This window comes from Apis cerana, linkage group LG5 (genome assembly GCF_029169275.1).
Source record: "Apis cerana isolate GH-2021 linkage group LG5, AcerK_1.0, whole genome shotgun sequence".
NCBI lineage: Eukaryota > Metazoa > Arthropoda > Insecta > Hymenoptera > Apidae > Apis > Apis cerana.
This window is the reverse complement of record NC_083856.1, coordinates 10,214,942-10,235,864: the sequence shown is the minus strand read 5'-3', so window position 1 is coordinate 10,235,864 and position 20,923 is coordinate 10,214,942. Positions and strand designations below refer to the sequence as shown.

Genomic DNA, 20,923 nt, shown 5'->3' with positions numbered 1-20,923 from the left:
AATTTGCATTTTCTTTTCTTTTTTCTTCTCACCGCGATAAAACTAATTGTAATAAAATTCGTACACGCCTTATCTTTATGATTATTTTGCGGAATAAGAAAGATTACGTTTCCTACCTAGCAACCTACCGGGCAATTTCTGTACCAATTAAAGATTTAAGACCATTACCGAAACCAATTCGTTGGAACAAAGTACCATAATTCATCCGATCCTAAATAGAGAAAGAAAAAGAGCTCTTTAATATCAAAAAAAAAAAAATCCTGAAAAAAACCAAATATGAGAGCAGGGGAAGAGAAATCTTCGGAGATCTCGAAGCGATCCCCAAAATTTGCATTGAAACAAAAAAAAAAAAAAAAACATGGAAAGAAAAGATGGGACACGGCGAAATCACGTGAAAGCTAAGCGGGCCAGCTGTTGCAGCGGAATTTTGCAACTGCTGTAATCTGCACGGGTTGGGTGGGGAGGGGATAGACGCGGAGGAAGCGGATGGAAAGGGGAGGGGGAAGACGACGACGACGATCCCTCGTGGACGGTGGGGAAAAGAAGAAAAGCGTGGATGCCTCCGCGACGCTTAATCGAGATATTCGCGGTGTTTGGCAGATGGAATCAGGGAGGCGCACTGGTGGCACAGTGTAGTGCGCAAATTCTGTGCCCGACTATTCGCGGCGTCATCTCCGACGTGAGTCATTCCTATGAATAGATCCCCACCTTTTGCCGCGGCTCGTGTGTTTGTATCGGCCGTGCGTCGTGTCGTGCGTATATTCGTGCGCTCCGTTCGTCGCCTTCTTCCTCCTCTCTCTTTCCATCCCCTCTACCTCTCTCCCTTCTTCCCCTCTGTCGCTTCGTTGATGATCACACTCGACGCGTTTTCTCACCTTTGAACGCTCGGTCGCCTTCTTTTTCTCTTTCCTCCTTTCTTTCTCTTTTTTCTCTCTCGTTTCGATCACTTTTCAGAGAGAGAGAGAGAGAGAGAGAGAGATTTTTCAATCGTTCGTAGAATATTTCGTAGATTTTCCTTTCGGCCTCCTTTCTGCCCAAGCGTGTGCCTCGAATTCGAAACGCGCGAATCAAAAATATCGATCGAACTCACGTTACGTTAATAATTCGTACGAGACGATAATAATAATAATAATAATAATAATTCAAAACGGTGCTTCGACATCTTTCTTTCTTTCCTTCTTTCTTTCTTTCTTCCTTCTTTTTTTCGAAAGGTCGCACTTAGTCATCGAGAGATATTTTCGGAGAGTTGTTCTTTCGCTCGTCGAGGACATTTTTTTCCTTTCTTTTTTCTTCCTTCGAGTTTATTCGAAAGTTGAAAAGGAAGGAAAAAAGGGAAGGAATAATACGAACGATAAAAGAAAAATAAAAATCGCGCGATCGCAATAGGATTTCTATTCCGAAGAGAGGAGTAATAAAGTCGAAACGAATAACGGAATCGAAAACCCGCTCTTATCGGACGCCCGTTTATCACTCGGCTTCGGAAGGCTGAATGGCGGTCGGCTGGTGCGCGTGCGCGGGTTAAGGCAGCTTTTCACCAAACGGCGAAACGGTGGGCAAAGAGAGACGAGAGGTGCGCGTTCCCTTCGCTGCCGGCCGAATATTTGCGCTCAAGTTAACCGGGAACTGCGTACGCGGAATGCACGGGTGAGAAAAAAACGGGCAGCCTTAGAATTATGAAGAAAAACCGGCGAATGACTCACGCCGTTCCGAACGGCCTTCTGCTTTCGACTCCCTTGCGTCGACCGAGTCGATCACGAGACTCGGTTGTACGCTGCACAGAATGTTAACGAGCCAGCCAGTGATCCAGAAACGTGCTATCTTCGACGAGTCATCCTTCGTTTTTGATATCGTGACTTTTTATCTCTTGAATTTCACGAGAGAAATTGTTTTTTTCTTTCCTTCTCTTTCTTTTCTTTTTTTTTTTTTGTAGATAAATGGAAACTAGAGCAACGTTTCTCGATCTTGTTTTTTTTCTTTTTTATTGGATAAATTGGTTAAATGTCTCGAATTTTTTTATTTTTATCGAAAAAGTTTTCGTTTAAATTGCATCGCAATATTCCAAGCTTTGTGTATGTATAGTTAAAGAGAGGCGTACAACCGTCGGTAAACACCGACGTTTTCGAAGGAGACAACGTATTCGCTTATTTATAGCGCGATATTTTAAATAAACGTTAATTTTAAAGATGAGCAGAAGAAAATTTCGTTACGATGTTTACTCGGGCGCAAATAAACGTAGCGTGCACACGTGTACGAAAGAACGAAAAAAGAGGATCCACGCTCAATGAATTTGCCTAGAATAAATCCGCAAGATTTAAATCCGGAAGATAAGAATAGACGGTGAAAGAGAAAAGATGCACGAGGATCGTTTGTTGATACGTATTGGCGCCAAGGAAGTTCTAAGATCGCCAAACATTCGGAATACAGGGATGATTCACGGTCAATGCGAACCAATTCAATCTTCGAATCCCCTTCGATTCGACTCGGTCGATGAAGAAAACGTCACGATAACACGGATCTCTCGGCAGGTGGACAATTGACCGATGCCATTTTAATTATCGTACACGAGTTAATTAATCGTTATCTATCGGTGGATCGGCAGCAATGCCTTTACGAGCTATCTTTTCTGCCGATCTTTCGAACGATTGAAATGATACTGAAAGAGAAAAGGAGAGAAAAGAAGTAGAATTTGGGTTTGGAAAAAAATTGAGTTCGAAATATTCGAATACGTTCTAGATATTTTCAAGCTTTTTATATATGTTGTACATTCTCTCGAATTATTTTTTAAATTTAATCGTCTTGCTTGCTTCTTTTTTTTTCTCCATTCCTATCTCGATTTTATCGTAATTTAATTCCACGATTGAAAAGTGTTGCGAGGCTTTAGTTTCTCTGATGTATTGTAATTTATTATAATTTGCCGTTTTTATCTTTTCCTTTTTTTTTTTTTTTTTCTGTTTCCAATGCTGAAAGACGATACCCAACGTGGAATACATTGACTATCTAAGCGTATGGAAAACATGTGGCTCGACCAATACGAGTATGTGGCTATCTCTGGGTTTGCGACTGGTAGTGACCTTGATTGCGAATTAATAATAGAAATTACTCGCTATCAATGGGCGATAACCGAAGGTCCGCGACTCCGACCGACAAATTCGTTCGAGCCTATTAAATTCGCGATCTCGTGTTTTTTTAAAACACTTCTCGATTCATCTTTAACTCTCTCGTGTCAACGGATCAACACCCGTCGTTATCTAAATTTTAATTAATTAAATTTAAATTGAATCATCGTTACTTCGCATCAATATGTATATTCATTTCGCTCAACTTTGGAGAATTTTATTGTCAAAAGTTAAAGCCTAACGCGTTCCTCGAATTTTTTAAAAAATTAAATTCTCTTTTTCGACGTGACATTTTTCCAAAAAGTTTCCAATCCGCATGCTCTTCTCATTGTTTCGTCCTAACAATCGTTTTCAGGAAAAAAGATATTCGTTGAATTTTCCAAAAAAATTCCATGAAATTGCTAACTTCTTCTTGTTTCAACTTGTTTCAAAAATTTCCAATCCAAAAAGATAATTGAATTTTCTAAAAAATTCCACGAAATTGCTTTCTCCTAGGCAAAAAATATTTGCAAAAAAAGTTTCTAATCCACATGCTCCTTTCGTTTTAACGTTCATAGAAAGAGATATTCGTCAAATTTTCTAAAAAGTTTCCAATTTATGCGCTTCTCTCGTTTTAACGTTCATAGAAAGAGATACTCGTCAAATTTTCTAAAAAGTTTCCAATTTGCCCTCCTCTCGTTCATAGAAAGAGATACTCGTCAAATTTTCTAAAAAGTTTCCAATCCAAAAGATACTCGTCGAGTTATTGAATTTTTGATTCTAAAAAATTCCTTGAAATTGCTTTCTCTTAGGCGAAAAATAGAAGGCACTTTTGCGAAAAAAGTTTCCAATCCACATGCTCCTCTCGTTTAAATGTTCATAGAGATATTCGTCAAATTTTCTAAAAAGTTTCCAATTTATGCCCTCCTCTCGTATTAAAGTTCATTCACAGAAAGAGATATTCGTCAAATTTTGTAAAAAGTTTCCAATTTATGCGCTCCTCTCGTTTTAACGTACATAAAAAGGGATACTCGTCAAATTTTCTAAAAAGTATCCAAAAAGAGAATTGAATTTTCCAAAAAAATTTCACGAAATTGCTAACTTCTCCTAGACGAAAAATAGAGGGCATCTTTGCGAAAAAAATTTTCTTTCTTTCCAATCCACATGCTCCTCTCGTTTTAAGGTTCATAGAGATATTCGTCAAATTTTCTAAAAAGTTTCCAATTTATGCGCTCCTCTCGTTTTAACGTACATAAAAAGGGATACTCGTCAAATTTTCTAAAAAATATCCAATCCAAAAAGATGATTGAATTTTCCAAAAAAGTTCCACGAAATTGCTAACTTCTTCTAGGCGAAAAATAAAGGGCACCTTTGCGAAAAAGGTTTCCAATCCACACACTCTCCTCTCGTTGTCTCGTCCGAGGAATAATTCGCGGCTCGCGTCACAGGGAATCGTTTAAATTTATCTCCGATTTGCGTCACGCTTTCGGTTTATTGCCAGTAAAAGCGTTCGACGACGTGATCGAAATCCCCTTGTTCGCACGTCCACGTTCTCTCGCTCCTCGCGCCACCGTGATCCACCGTGCTCCTTCTCGGCGCCTCTCCTCGCCATCTTTCCTCTCTCCCTCCCCCCTCCTCCACGATATGGAAGAAATCGCGGAGCGTTATTATAAATAATTGGAAAGAGCGAATCTCCGATTCTGGCGCCACGCGGGGAAAGGTTATCGATTGGCGTGTCCAAACGGAGGATATTACGTAGCTTGTTTTTCCACGAGGATGATGAGAGAGAAGGGTGACCGGTTAAATTAGCGATGAAGTAAGCGGCCACGCTCCGGAAAGCGCAACAAACGGAACGACACGCACGACTAGAGATAGCGCTCCTTCCGCGTTTTATCTGCGTATTTTGCGGAAGAATCTCTCAAGGTCGAAAAAAAAAGAAACGGGGAAAATTGAATCTTCTTCGATCGAGATTAATTCCATCTCAACTCGGACAATTTCTTTTCTTTTCTTTTTCCATATCTCCCGCGTATTACTTTCAATTCGTATTTACATCTGTAGAGAAAACAAAATATCAAATCCCCTCTATTCGAATTCGAAGATTAAGAAAGATTAAGAAAAACAGAGAGAGCCACTTATAAATTATTCGTTACAATAACGTGAGTAGAGTAGAAAGATATCTTATAAAAAGAAAAGGAAAGAAAAGGAACTGGATCCTCTCCCGAATGGTGGATTACTCAACGGCGCCATCTACACTATCGAATATACTCGAGTAGCGAAATGGCGATAGCCGCACAGGGGGCTTTTAAAAAAGTTGTCGCCGGCGTGAAAGCGCGGTGCGGTCGTCGCGTTGAGAAGAGCGACGCAGACTAAATTCATCGATGAGCTAAGCGCCACCAGGCGACGCGCGCGCGATATCGGGCGCAAGATAAGGACGAGGCGATTTGAATCGCGTTCACGCGGTGCACGCGCGGTTGCATGCGCGTCTTCTGTTGTAAATTATGCAAGCGGCTCGTGTAATACACGTCATGCAATTAGCTATCCTCCTCCTTTCATTCTCCTCCTCTTCTTCCCGATAACATTAAACGCGATTCCAATTCCGAATCTTTGGAAACTTTTTTTCGGGGATTTTGTTTCGAGATGAATCGAGACGAAGGAAGGGTTTATGTTATTATTGTTATTATTATTACTATTTCTCGTCCTGCAAATTATCGGATGTAAAAGATGGAAGAGGTATCGAGGGTAGATTTCGTTATTCATCGATTAGATTTAGTATCTATTTATGTTAAGAAATCTTCTTCGTGAGGAGAAAATATTTATCAAAGTTTATTTAATTATAATATTTAGACGTTCCTATATCATTCTTCTTTCAAGAGAGTTGAGAAATTTTGAAGGTGCTTTAAATATTTCACTCAAAAGCCCCAAATTCCTCAATTCAAACTCCCACCAATCCCAATTAATTCTCCAAATTCCAGAAAACACTGAGCCTTATTGAGGAAACTAAACCATTCTTCAACCATCCAAGAGCCACGATCACGCCTTCCCCCATTTCCCCCCTTTGTCGATTTATATTATTCGTGTTTCTCGAGAGAAGAACGGGGAGTTTTCGAGAAAAGATCGAACATAATCGATTGAATCTCTTCGATCTATTTCGACCGTCCATGCCGCCGACGTTTGCCCAAAACATTAAGGTCAAAGTGGCAGCCAAGTCTCGTCGTAATCCACGCCTGACTCACCTCTAAATATCCCGTAACGGGTCTCGAGGGACGGAGGAGGGAGGGGATGCCGGATAGGGGAATGGTGATTATGCAACGGCGCCGTGATTTTGACATACGGCGCCGTAAGAGGCTTCGTAAACACTCGCCGCGGGGTGAATCATTGCTCTCGCTTCGCGGTGGAAAACGGCGGACCTTGGTTCGGGGGGAGGAAGGAGGGGGCGTCGCCGAAACGTAGCACGATCGCCACTTCCTCCGTTTCGCGATTCCGATATTGCGCGGGGAGAGGAGGGATTTGGCTAGGAGATAATTTGGCTGTTTGCCAGCAAGGAGGAGGGGAGGAGAGAGTTTCGTAATGGATTTGGTTTTCGATCGTTGATCAAACGTCGATCTATGTTATTCGCGCGGAGAGAAGAACGGGTTTTCTTTTATATTTCTCTGTTGGAGTGAAGAGAGTTTCCAAAAGTATTTTGGAGAAAGGATATATAGGAGTTTCTACGTGTATTTCGAATGTACCAAGATTTTGTAAATTTTCCAATAATTGAATATTGAAACGATTCAACAGGTGCAACAGGTTATGCATGCTTTACAATTTGTTATTCAAAATTGCTTACTCATAGAAGTGTTTACGGAGACGAGGTCGGGCGAGATACATATATTCAAATGAATCTTTTTTTTTTTTCATTGTTTCTGCGTCATCGAGGATAATTAGGTTAGGAAAAAAGGTGCACACGATACATACCTCATTTGATCGAACCGCGAAAATCGATGTAATAATCATTAATTGATTCGCGTTGCATCGACAATTATCTTTCGTTCGTTTTTCCATCCAAGAGGAGTGAAAAGGCTTTCGCGACAACGTGGGGCTCTCCTGAAATAAAAATAAATCAATTTCGATCAGCGAGGCGTGGATGAATCGTAGCTTTCGGCGCTATCTCCTCCGCTTCCGGCGGGAACAACGCTCGTAACCTCGCCGAGGTGGCCGAGGCTCATTCAGGCCTCGTAATCGTGTTCATTCTTGCGAGAGGCCGCGCTATCTGCCGCCCGCTTTTATCGCCGCTTCCGCCACGTTGAACGCTGAATTACTTCGTCGATCCCCTCCCCGTGAAAATGGAAAATCGGGAGATTCGATCGACGTCGATATCCTTGGCGCTGCACCATCATCGCCATCACCATCTTATCGCGATTCTCCCCGGATGGAGGAGAGAGAGAGGGGTCGGGTCGAATCATCGCCATGATCCGTGCCCCTTCCGCGTCCCCGAATGATGGTTGAGGAGATGGTTAATTTGGGGATAAAGTGTATTGGATCCATAGAATATAGCGGTGAAGAAATTTTTGGGAGAGAATTATAATATACTTTTTTATTTTTCTTTCAAGGGAATTGGGATTTTTAGAAATTGAAATATAAACGATCTTGTTTCGATTTGAAACAAGGGCTTGTTTTTCGAGAGAATTTTTATGAGAACGAGTATAGCTATTTTGGAAGTTAAAAATTTTGGCTTCTGGAGAGAAAATTGTTGAGATGTTTAGAATTGAGGGGTTTAGAAATTGAAATATAACCGCGATCTTGTTTCGATTTGAAACAAGGGCTTGTTTTTCGAGAGAATTTTTATGAGAACGAGTATAGCGATTTTGGATGTGGATCCCAATGATTCCAAAGACGAAGATTACAAGATTATTGTTATAAAGTTTAAACCTTCCCCTGAAGAAAATTTTTGGGAGAGAATTATAATACTTTTTTATTTTTTTTAAGGAAATTGGGCTTCTGGAGAGAAAATTGTTGGGATCTTGTTTCGATTTGGAACAAGGGCTTGTTTTTCGAGAGAATATGAGAATTTTTAATGATTCCAAAGACAAAAATTACAAAATTATTGTTATTTCTTTGTCAAATTTTCAAGTTTAAACCCCCCCCCCAAAAGAAACTGATCGAATCTTTCGTTTCTCTCGTCACCGAGATATATATCTCATATCTCGTTATCTTTTGATAAGAAGAGATAAGAAGGAAAGAAGGACAAGGAAAACGTTAAGGAGTATCGCGAAACAAAAAAAAAAAGAAAATAGAAACGATCTCGTGACGCGATCGCGGGCAAATAATTTTTATCGATGACGGACGAGCGCGTGAATCATCGCGGATCGATCGAACTTCGAGCACAACGTTCGAGTGGTTTATTTGCGATACGCTCGTCCTTCTGTCGCGATAAGAGGAAGGACGACGCGCGCGTCACGCATAAATATGCATCGTGCTACCGTCGATGATGGTAGTGATAATTCATTGAATCGATGGATGCTGATTCGTCCGATTGATATTTCCATATTTTCTTTCAGTTCCTTAATTTCGATCGAGGATATTTCTCGTCGAAACTTTTAATTAACCATCGTTTTTATTAAATCCTCCGTCGATAATAAATCGGTTTTAAATCATTTTAGGTTTTAGATTGCGAAAAGGTTCGAACGTTTGGTCTGAACCATCGTTTATAGAAATTAGAGTTCATAATAATAAGAATTTTTTATCGCGGAAATTTTATTAATCGTCGTTTTTATTAACTCCTCCGTCGATAATAAATCGGTTTTAAATCATTTTAAATTTTAGATTGCAAAAAGATTCGAACGTTTCGTCTAAACCATCGTTTATAGAAATTAGAGTTCGTAATAATAAGAATTTTTTATCGCGGAAATTTTATTAATCGTCGTTTTTATTAACTCCTCTGTCGATAATAATCGGCTTTAGATTTTTATTGCGAAAAGATAGGAACGTTTGGTCCAAAGTATCGCTCATACAGTAGAATTCGTTCAGATTCAACAAGAAATAGATCCTAGCAATATCACGAACGGATGTTTAAACGTTAAAAATTTTATGTCCAAGACATATCTCCTCGTTCAAATTTCCATTCTCGCGGAATCGTGAAACACGCTAGATTCACCTCGTGGAAAAAGAACAAGCAGGTCACTTTCATAGATTCGTTTTTTATTCGTCCTCTGCCTCCATCGATCGTAAAAATTCCTTCGAGGCGATTTACATCGATCCTGGTGTAATAAAACAAAATAAGAAAGGAAAAAGAAGAAGAAGAGGGGGTGGTACGTACATACGGGGAGCAGAAACGCGGAGAACGAAGGTAATGAATACGCGGTGAACCGGCTATTACGATGGAGCACACGATCCAGCTAATTCTCACGATCTCGTTCAATGCGAGAACAAAGGGAATAATAGAGTGTTGCCGCCGATTTGCACGTGTGCGGCCACGCAACGTGGAGAAGAAACGGCGACTGTAATTCATGCAAATTGCATTACCAAGAGCCGGTGCCTGACCGACGGTTCATCGAAACCTTTCATTCAAACGAGCTGCCATTCAGCCGGCTCGTCGTCCTGGATCGTTGATTTCGCGAAACTGTTAACCTCCCGCGTTTTCCATTTCATCCACCAGATCACTTGTTGAAAAGTATCAAAAAGTGCCGTTATACATCGTATAGGGTTTATTACATCACGAGTCTTCTTCTTGATGATCTACTTTCATTATTAAGAAAGAAAATCTCGCTCGAAATTCTCTTCAAAATAAACGAGACGATATGTATTCGATAAGTTTCTTTTCAACCGAGCCTTCTTTCTAACTAACTCGCTCCGATAAAAATGATCGACTATAAAATTCACAATGATCATCGACTTTTCCCAAAGGAAAATACGATCGAAGCTCATCATCCCCCCGAAAAAAAAATTTCAACCGAACAATCCGTTCATCCACTCACAAATATACTCTCTCTCCTCGACAGTCACAGAAAAGAAAGCGACGTCGTCTAATCAAGCGATTAGACCGGTTGAATCATCCTCGAGTGCGCGACGAGGTCCATCGACGAGGAGGAGCGAAGGGGAGGGGAGAAAAGAGGGGATAGTAGGGGTGTTATTAGCCCGATCGGTGCCCGTGGGATTCACCCCGCCGCCCCCTGTTCGGCCAAATTGAAAATCGGGAAAGCGTGGAAGCGTGAAGGCTGCGCGCTTCTGGGCCACGCCGGACCCCTTTAATGAATTAGTCATCGCTTTTTGAGCGGGCCATCCCTCCCCTCTCCCCACAGGGGCGGTTGCAACCGGGCTTGTATTTTGCTTTTGTCGTCCGCGTTCCACGATCCCCTCCCCCTCGACCCAGCATCTCTGAGAGGCTAGGGCCAGGCGGCACGACCACCCCTGAGCGGCGTCCGAGTCGGGGGAGGGGGAGGAAGAGCGCATCTGGATCAGCTGTCGATGACGATTATTATATATGTGAGTCACCGGTTGGAAGCTCGGTTTAAAGTGTATCAATGACTAACGTGTCCACTGTGTTTTACTCCCCACTTCACCCCCTCTCTTTTTTTCCCGTCCACCCCACGTAGGTAGCGGGACCAACGTTCCCTTTGATACTTGTGCCTACCTTCTCCCGATCCTACCCCCCTCCTCTTGTCCCTAATTCACCCAGGCTTATTCATCACGAATGCGTATGACGTGTACGCATTGTTTTCTCTTCTCCTCCACCCCTTTCGCAACAACCCCTCCCGGGCCGGGAATCGCGGATGATGGATATTTCGGATCTGAGTCATTTTCTTTTTTCTTTTTTTTCTCCGCTTTTGCGCCTTCTTCCGGTTGCTTCATCCTCTCGTTCCAGGGAAGTGATTTATTTATTGGAGATATATATATATATATATTTGAGGATAAAATAAAATTTACTTCGATTTAATTTGCTATGTAAATGTAGGATTATTTTGCGAAATTTTTCACTTCTTCTATGAGTCAATACTTGTATTCTTTTATTTGAGCATGTATATATAAGTTTGATATAAATACATGCAAATGGGTTGTGTATTTACTTTCGAAACAATTGGCTTGTTGTAAATGGATGCAAATTATTCGTCGATTAATTCAATCGTTAATGCAAAGATGATAAAACGAGGTATCCGTAAATTCCAATTGTTCGATATTTCAAATTAATCGAAGGCGAAAAGTAAGCGTAAATAATCTCCATCGTTGATCTTCCGTTCTTTAATTCGATTCAATGTTCGAAAGGTTAAATTGAAATGTTATCGAACGGAGATACGTAAATATTCTGCCCTTGACTATTCGAATTAATCGAACGCAAAGTGGAAGTGAATGAATGATCGATAAATCTCCGCTCCATTAATCTTCCAAGTTTCCGAGAATTAAAGCCCGTATATCACGTGGACAACAGTGGCCATCATCCACCATGCTGTACAAACACCAACATCGATTACCTCCGATATTTTCTTCCGCCATTTTCGCCTCCTGCTTCTTCTTCCTTCCTTTCTTTTTCACCCTCCATCCTCCTCGAAAGACATTACACCCCTCCTCCTCCCTGCAACCGCAGCTTCCTCGTTTGTCGAGGGTGGCCCGGCAAATATGGACTCCGCTCGAGGACTCTGATCCACTATTCATCCACCCATAGCCGCCCATAGTATGGGGCCCCCTCCCTGAATCATGCGTACCCTTAAATAGTTTCTACCGGTTCCCCGTCCGATTGGACAACATCCGGTTGGACAAACCCGAGGAATCTTCATCCATGTTTTATTTTTTCTCTCTCTTTTTTTTTTTTTTTTATTTCGGATTCTTGATCCTCGAGGGAAGAGATTCCTGCCCTCCTGAGTCGCGACGCTTTTAATTTACCAAGGAGACGAGGAGGGAAGGGATTAGGTATTGAGTACTTTTTCCAAGGGGGATGTCATTCCAAGGGGATACGAAATTAATTTCGAGATAAAAATTTCGCGTGTGTGTGTGTATTAGCTCGTAAATAATGGTATTTATTAAATAGTCGTGGATAATTTCGTGTTGCATCGTAGAGGATCGATCTACGTCACGAAGAATCGTTTAAAAGTTTAATGGGATGCGATGTTGTCGTTTCACAACTTTGCGAGGAATCGTTTGTCGCGAAATTAATTTGATGTAAAAAGAAGAAATTGTCACAGTTCGAAAAGTTCAGCTTTCGTTGTTCCAATTGTCCTTTTCTCTTAATTTGTATCGTTGTAAAGTTTCGTAGTTTTGATAAAGAAATGGAGGAAAATAATTAACTTTGTATTTATTATCTCGAGGGTGTTTCGAGAATTCAGAGAATTCCCATAAGATCGGCTCATGTTGCGATTCTTTATCGTTGACTCATTTCTTTTCAAAGGTAAATACGATGACAGCACTCCGAATAATTCTAAGCTAAAATCATCCACCTACATTGCAACATTTAAATTCCGTTTATCCAATGATTCGACTTTCCTCTTTTCCTTTTCTTTCTTCCTTTTTGTTTCTTTATCGAAATAACCATCGTTACATTTCACGGAATTCTCTTATCGCGAGATAATTAATCTCGTAATATTTAAAAGAGAATGTCATTCGAATGACGAAAAAAATCTATGACGATGACTATGATATTTCCCTAAGTGGAGACGCGTGTTCTCGATCATAGCGACGTAATTGTCAAACGAATATTTATCAATTCATGTTTCTACATATTCCTCTCCTATGTTTACATATTCTCCTACCAATCAAGATCCTTCCTCCACAGATTTCATAACATTTGCACACGATGTCCCGTCGAGCGTTGGTCCACTCTCTCTCTCTCTCTGTGTATTTCAATCCTTTCAATTATGAGTTACACCAGAGTCGCGTATCGCTTTTCTCTCCTTCACGGTCGCCATTCGTTCCAGCCTTTATCGTGCCACGAAATCTTCAACATCCTCGGTATACAGCTTTCGAAAGCGGCGGTGTTTATTCATCGTCGCGGATTTCATCCTCTTCCACCTGGTAACAATGGTTCTCGATCGATAACGGGTCGAACATCCTCCTTTCGAAGAAGAAGAAGAAGAAGAAGAATGAAAAGAGATGAATTTTTCCAACCAACTCTTACCAATTTAACTCTAAAACTTACGTTCCTCCCTCGCGCTTATTTTCGTCAATTCTTTTTCGATACGAAGCCTCTACTATAAATTTCGAAAATCGTATTCGATTCCGTTTAATATCGTTCATTCGCCTATTTCGACATTTGTTCCTTTCGAAACGTATTAATTCGCGAAAGATCGAACGCGCGAGATACGCGATATACACACAGTAGCCCGTACACGGTTCGTTCGCAATACCTGTTCACTACCGGAATTCGCGCCTTCCACGCTATTCAAAACGCCTCGAGCGGCCTCGTGCCATGCCGCGTGTTTCTACGTACTCTCGATTTCACCTCTCGATATCGGTGGAAAAGTGCGGGATTCGCGACTCTCTCTCTCTCTCTCGATCTTTCGTCGTCTCGTCTCGTCACGTCCCGGCGCGACGCGACGGGAGAGGCGCAGAAAGCAGTGACGCATCGTTCGGTAATTCGTGGCGTGTTGGGATGCGAACGCGTGGCGCCATCGAATCGTTCCTTCTGGCTCCGGCGGCTCGAGGAAGACGCGGATGACGCGCGTTGTTTCGCCGCGTGCCTGCATCGTGGCGATCTCGAAAAGATCCCCTCCCCTTCCCCCTCGAGGGAGAAAAACTTGATCTCGATTCCTTCGATTGCTGCTCATCCTTTATGCGCATTTATAATTCTTCGAATTATCATTTTTGCTCTCTCATTCTGTGTGTCATTGTTTTATTTATCCTGTTGCCGTATAGTTTCGTATTATAAATTCATAGGTATCGAGTCGAGGTATCTATCTGGTCACATTATGATAATTTTTTGTTGTTACATTGAGAGTGGGTAAGATCGGTATTTATATTATCGGCTGTACAACAACTTGGTAGCGTTTCTTAAAGATATAATTAATGGTTAAATTTCTTTATCGTGGCGAGGAATAGGATGTTTCATTCCATTTTCGATAAACTTGTACTACGTTATTTGGATCAAATCTGACGAAGTAACCAGTTTTTAATTCTTACTTGTATACTGTATATTCGTTAGTGTTATTCTAAAAAATATCTACAATCTTATTATAATAAAAGTAAAATCCAATCAAAGAATTTATTCAATTTAGAGTTTATTTAATGTTTCAATTTTGATATTATGTTATTTCTAATATATGTCTATGACTGAACTAAATTTTTCTTTTATCACTTCACTAATACAGTGATCAATGTTTAATTGTATGACGTTAAAATTCCCCAAACAAAATTGAATTGATATTATTTAAAGAGTTCTAATATTATTATATTTATGATATAATTTTAATTCCTAATTAAAATGAAACTATTTTCATCCGTCGTTTTCATTCGAAGCTAACATTGTTTGCAATCTTTTTCACGAGCAACAAAACCGTTTCCTTAATTTCCTTAATAATTAACCTCGCCCGTGAATCACGCCGATAAAAATGACGAGACTATCACCGATTTCAATTCGACTTTTTATTTTAATTCTGCCAGATTAGCGATCACTTTCGCGCTAAAGCGGGCGCGCCCGATTATTTTTCCCGATCCTCCTTCCCTCCTGCGCGATATATCGAGGAAAAAAAAATGTATATACCATGACGCATCGTTCGATTATTCGTGCCCGATGCACGATACACAATTACGACAGACTGTTCCAACTCTGTCCGACTCTACCGATCGAAATATCTAGCGCCGTGAGTAGCGGTTCTGCTACTCGATTTTCCTTTTTTTCTTTTTCCTTCTCCAAGAATATGTAACGCGGAGGAAATTCCATTGTTCGTTGCGAAACGAAACGGATATACTTTCTCGCTATAAAAATTACTATTCCTCCGCTCATTTCTCTCGATCGTCGCAAACCCCCCACTTTTTCCTTTTCCCTTAAGTTCTTTCACTCTGAATCGTATCTTAAAGTCTTAATTCCAATTGAATTTTTCCTGCGTATGTGAAACAAGATTGCGAGAGTTTCGCAAGATTGAAAAGAAAGGAAATTGTTAGGTATCAGAAGATTGTAATCTCTCGATCGCAAAAAGGGAAAAAGGAAAAGCAGGGATTGCGAGAGCGAGTTTAATTTCGAGAGGAATTGGAAAAATTCGTTGGCGTGTCGTTTCCTCGAATTTATGGCGCGAAACAATGGCGTGGCAGGCCGATGGCCCCGGCGTGGAATCGCGTTTCTAATCCTTGGAGAGCCGGCTCTCCTTAGGCCCGTCAAACACCGTCGAATCACGGAGTTGCCTCGACTCTTACTTTCTCTCTGACTCACCCACCGACTCCGATCCACTCGCGCCTCGATCCACTTGCTTCTCCCTTCGATCGCTTCCATTCCATTCTGATCATTCTTACGATCCCTTTGGGAATCGACCAACCTTTCCTCCTCCTCCAATCCTTGGCAAAAAATAAAAAGATATACACGGAAATGTTTGATACGAGTTTTTCGTCAAAATTACTTTCAATCATTCACGCGTTGTTATCGACCGCCTCTCGTTTGCAAAGATTCAAAAAAAAGGAAAAAGAGAATTCAAAAATTCCAACAACACCTGCAGATGTGACAAAATCGAGGTGTGCAGCTTTTTCGATCGCTGCCCAATCGGTGAAAGTAAGGGAAGCAGAGCGGAACGAAAAAAAAAAAAAAGGAACGCGGATTCGCGACTTCTACCTGCAGCCGCGAAAAGGCTGTGGAGTGGTGGAGGAAGGAGGAGGAAGGAGGGGGGCCTAGATGGGGCCAGGACGCTTTCCAAAGCGCTGTCACTCGCGACTGTCAGCGCGGCGCGTCGAACCGTGCGTTCGGAGAGAGCGGAGCTGGCACTCGGCTCTGCCTGATTTCTGCCAGCTTTGCTGTAATAAACGTCGCCTAATGCCGCGTACGTGATAACGATTTTGGCAGCGAGATGGATTAATGAATCAGGCTCGATTGGATCGATGAAAGGAAACGACGAGAGGAAATTAATTTATATAAGCTTATCAACAATTTTTCTTTTGAGGAAATATATACGACGAAAGTTCATAAAAATTTATAAAATATACGATTAAGGATTATATATGTACGAGGCATTCGTGAATTTTTTCCTCCAAATGTTGATTCCCCTTCGAGTTGTATCGTGTTTATCAATGGCGCGAGTTCGAAATGTTTTGGAATGACAAAAGAAAGGAGAGACGACATTTGGTTATTGAAGAGAATCAACGTGGAAAAACATTCTTGGTAAACTCGGTCGAGAGCCGGTGACCGACGGGGGTCAGGCAGAATTCCCAAACCGTTCCTCGCGAACCGAGTCACATTTTTCACAAGGTGTCCAAAGCATCGCGGACACCGTGCCAGATTCGTCAGCGGTGCCCGATTTAGCCGGGTTGGCGGGCATTAATGAGCAGTGAGGTCATCGTCTCGTTGCTGCCAAATAAAAGCCCGACCAGACACCAAAAACACTCTCCATCTCTCGACCTCCTCCTCGACCTTCCCCCCGCGTCTCATTTTCACAAATTATCTAGCTGGTGGAATCGTTAAACCCGTTGAAACGAAAAGATATTTCGAGCAAAATTAACGATGTATTCCGTTTTCCTGTTAAGATAAAACACATACTTCCATATTTCATTCGATTCGTTTTACCGCCTGACTATTTATACACAAAGTACTTATTTTCACGGGTTATCGTTAAAAATATTAAATCGAAGAGAGAATATTGAACATTTTGAAAATAAATAAATTCGATACTTGCTTATATAAATACTTATGATATATACTTACAATATTTCGATATACTTATTACAAAATCCTTATTTTCGCGGATTAAAAGCGGTAAGCCCGTCAAAAGAAGACGTTTCGAATGAAATTAATAATCTCGTTACAAAATATTCCGAATATTATATGCGAAATGGTAGCTCTGTCGGACGAATCGCGACGGGAAGAACGAAAGAAGGAGAGAGAGAAGGTGCGGTGGGTGAGGGAGAGGGCGGTGTTGGAGGCAAAAAGGAGGAGCGTGGCGAAGTACACGCGTCCTCGGCGCGCGGTCGTCCTTCGTCTCCCATTCCGGGGCCGCTTTGGGGAGTGAATCATCGGGGATGAAAAGAGCCGGCACCGAGGATCCACCGTTTCTCAGAGCCGTCAGCTGGTGCACCGGGTCGACGAACCGCGTTTTATTTCGCGACGTTCCGCGCCGTGGCCTCCAGACGCTGGCCCACCCTTTGTCCCTCTCGCTTTCTCCTTCAGCCTTTGTTTTTAAACAAGGAGAGACACGCTCTTTTATTTTATTTAGGAAAGTAGGAATCAATCTTAACCTTCCTTAACTTTTCTGGAATTGACGAGTGAATCGGAATAATTAACCGGAATAATTAAGTTAAATCAACGAAAATTGGATTGGAATTGGAAGTTTGGCTATTAGGAATTTTTCTAATTTTCTTCGAATTCGTATATAACGTTTAAGATTTGAACATTGAAGTTTCTCTTCTAAAAATAAGTCCGACCAATAGCGTAAGTTATAAAAGTTATTTAAATTCGAAAAAGGGAACGGATGTGTAATAACAGGATTTGAAAAGTCGATGTGTCAACCTACGTGAAATATGGATCGTTATGCCACGCAAGACTAAGAATGGCACTCTTGTCTTGTCCGTTCCTCGACGATTTTGGAATGGATGATATCATTGGAGGTACGTGAGCATCGAAAGGATGATGAGCATCATCGTGCTCTCGCACTTTTTTAAGTAATAGCGGAGAACGGTCGATCGGTCCTCCGCGTCGATAAATGAGTACGTTCGAGGTGACTCATCCGCTCCTTCGCTCTTTCTTCGTCCAAGTCAGTCGCGCGAACAATTTCACCCGATTGTGAACCGTGAACAATGAGACCGGCTGATGACTTCGATCGCCAATAAAACGTTACTCGGCTTTTAGCCCGTTTAACGACAACCTCCGATCGCCGGTGTCGCGCTCCAGGGGTATCAGGCCTGATAAAAGAAAAAAAGAAAGAAGAAACAGGAGAAGAAATACTCGGGGAAGAATGAATTCGCGGGAAAAGAAATTAATCTCGCGCGAGCTGTTATTGTGTAGAAATAGAAAAATTAGGAATAGAGAAGAATTTTCATCGATTGGATTGATGATATTTCGATAGAAATATCTCTCGTTATTGTGCGTAAACAATGGAGATTTGCCGGGGTTAGATTGGCAAATTGATGAAATTTAAAAGAACCGTCGCGAAAGATCGAGCCACGATAACGTTACGGAACACTCGGTTTCAATAAGCATTGTATATTCGCAGTTAATCCTTTCATTGTTAAAAACGAGCATTGTGAGTCATTGTGGCCGGTAAAAGAGGTAAAGTGCCGTGAAATTGCCTGGGAGATGGAGAATGGTACGAGTGAGAGAGCGAATGTACGTGTACGCGGGCTCGTGGTAAAAGAAATACGAAAAGTAAGAAAGATCGAGCGAGTAGATTCGGTGGCAAAGTAGCTCAGGTCCCTGATTCCCAACCCTGCCGACCCGGGTTCGAAATCCCGCGATCCGCCAAAAAATATTTTTCTTCCAATTATTAACTCTTTGTACACGAATTAAATCCTCTTCTCCCTTTAATATAATTCTCGTGCGAGAAATTTTAAATTTAATCAAAGTTTCTTCGAAATAAAAATTTCTAAATTAGAAATTCTTGTCCGAGAGAAAGAAGGAATTTCGAAGAATAAAAAATTGAGGTTGTCGTTGTGTCAAAAATTATAGGATTCTTCCTCTCTCTCTCTCTCTCTCTCTCCCTTCCCATTTCTCTTCATTTAATCGTATCTTCAAAATTTTCTGAAATTTAAAGTTTTCCCATTCAAGTAATTAATATAAATTATATATATAATAATGTCTTGCATACAAAATGTAGTTTTCAAATTTAAATTTCGATCTTACAAAAATTATCTCGATAAAAACGTATAGAAGAAAAAATCACAACAGAAAAAGAAAAAGATGAATATTTCCTATAAAAAATTGTCGACAAATACGATTCAAAGAATGAGAAAAAATGAAAAGGAGGAAATGAAAACAAAACAAATTAAAATTGCAAATGTTGGAAGGAATCTGGTTCCGATTGTCGTCCAGGTGCAAGGTGACAACAGGTAGCAAGCTCGAGTTGGTACCGTGTTTAGAAGAAGACCGGATTGATCGAAAGTGTTTGGGAAGGGAGATCGACAATGAACGAGTCGAGATGCCGTTGGAATGCCGTTCATTGGCAGACCTGTGTACGAGAAACCGACGAAGGAGTGAGGAAGGGGGGGATCCGGGGAGGGGAAGGAAAGGGCGGTCACAATGCGGGTTGCTTTCCTCGCATGGCCTTCACACCTTCACCTCGTCTCTCACCTCTTGCTCGACCACGCCGCGTAGCTACCCGATTTCCACATCGTGTGTAAGTTTACGGGCTTGTCTACTACGCGGCGGCCTTTCTATTAAGGGTATCCAGGATCGCGCGTGTTGTCGTCGATCTCCCTTTTCCCTCGAACAACACCGTGTTTGGCTTCTTCCTGTTCTCCGAGTGTGAGGACTTGTAAGATTTCGAAGTTAATTGGGGACGGGGGGGAGAGTGTCGGTGTCGAAGAATTTAATTGGGACGCGCAACGTTCCAAGTTCAAAGAACTTTCAGAGGAATTCTTCTTCCACGATGAAAAGGATCGATTTTAGCTTGGAAAATTTAAAATAAGAAAATATATAAAACTCGGCGAACAATGAATTAACGATGAAATAAAAAAACGAAGCTAATTAACGACTCTTTGTCTCGATAAATTTAAAAGAGAAAGCAAGAAAGGAAAAGAAGATGAAGAAGAAGAAGAAGAAGAAAAGATCTCGTAGTCGCGATCAGTTGTGTAACAGAAGCCTTAGATTTTCACATGAGCAAGCGTAACGAGGCTGACCTCTAGAACCGTGGGCAGAGATTTTACGACGGATTCGAGATCCCCGGGGTGATCGTTGCTCCTCGTTCAGGCAATCAGATCTTACGAGCCTGGAACGTTACTTAATCATCACGCGTAAATTACTTCAGTTCTCACTTTGGGTGTTACTTTATGCCTCGTTTTAATATCTCCTCGTCTTGTTCTCCGTTTAACGACTACTTTATTTCATCCGCGGATAAATAGCCGTCTCACGCTCGTATACTACGTTTTTTCTTTTATCGCTTGTAACGCGTTCTAAAACTTTCGTTTATCGTGGAAAAAATCGGAGCATCGATTTTGTTGGATAGAAATAAAAATATGATTAAAGTTGAACGACACTTTCGGTGAAAATGACATCTCGTCGCGTGCCGCTTGGAAATCAACAGGATTGCCACACCACGCGATGCAACGCGTACTACGTATCCTTTACGTAGGCAGAGATTTTACGATCGATTCTCGATCAATCTGCTTCGAACTCGATTTGAATTAAACGAACATATTAACAGTATTGTTTAAACTTGACGATAAATTATTATAAATTTAACGATCGAAAATCAAACTGGAATTACAATCGTCGTACAATTATCTTTATCAAAGATTGATATTTTGAGAACACGTTTCGAATAATTCTACGCATATTCGCAGTATATATTCTCTCTCTCTCTCTTCGTATCGTCACAATAAATCCGAATTTCAACGATATCGATCGATACATGTTTATTTCAATATATATCTCGCCAGCGAATCGAGGGTAGCTGGCGACAATGATTGCACAAGGACAGGTGAAAGGAATATAGATGAACGTACCTCGTGCCTTTGCAAAATTATGGAACGCGGTGTACAAATACAGAATCTAATTTTATCACGTTACGAGCGACCGT

General features: G+C 41.3%; 1 protein-coding gene and 1 long non-coding RNA gene across 5 annotated transcripts in view; one reads left to right on the top strand and one right to left on the bottom strand.

Annotated features, from left to right (window-relative positions):
- The window catches only part of LOC107994327 (dual specificity protein phosphatase 10), a 68,906-nt gene that overhangs the window by 20,142 nt on the left and 27,841 nt on the right, over positions 1 to 20,923 (top strand). The gene's annotated exons all lie outside the window — the stretch shown is intronic.
- On the bottom strand, positions 12,065 to 13,568 carry LOC107994410 (uncharacterized). The gene is made up of 2 exons (XR_001765306.3): positions 13,198 to 13,568; positions 12,065 to 13,113 (listed from the first exon to the last, which is right to left on the bottom strand). It is a non-coding gene; the product is annotated as an uncharacterized LOC107994410 (long non-coding RNA).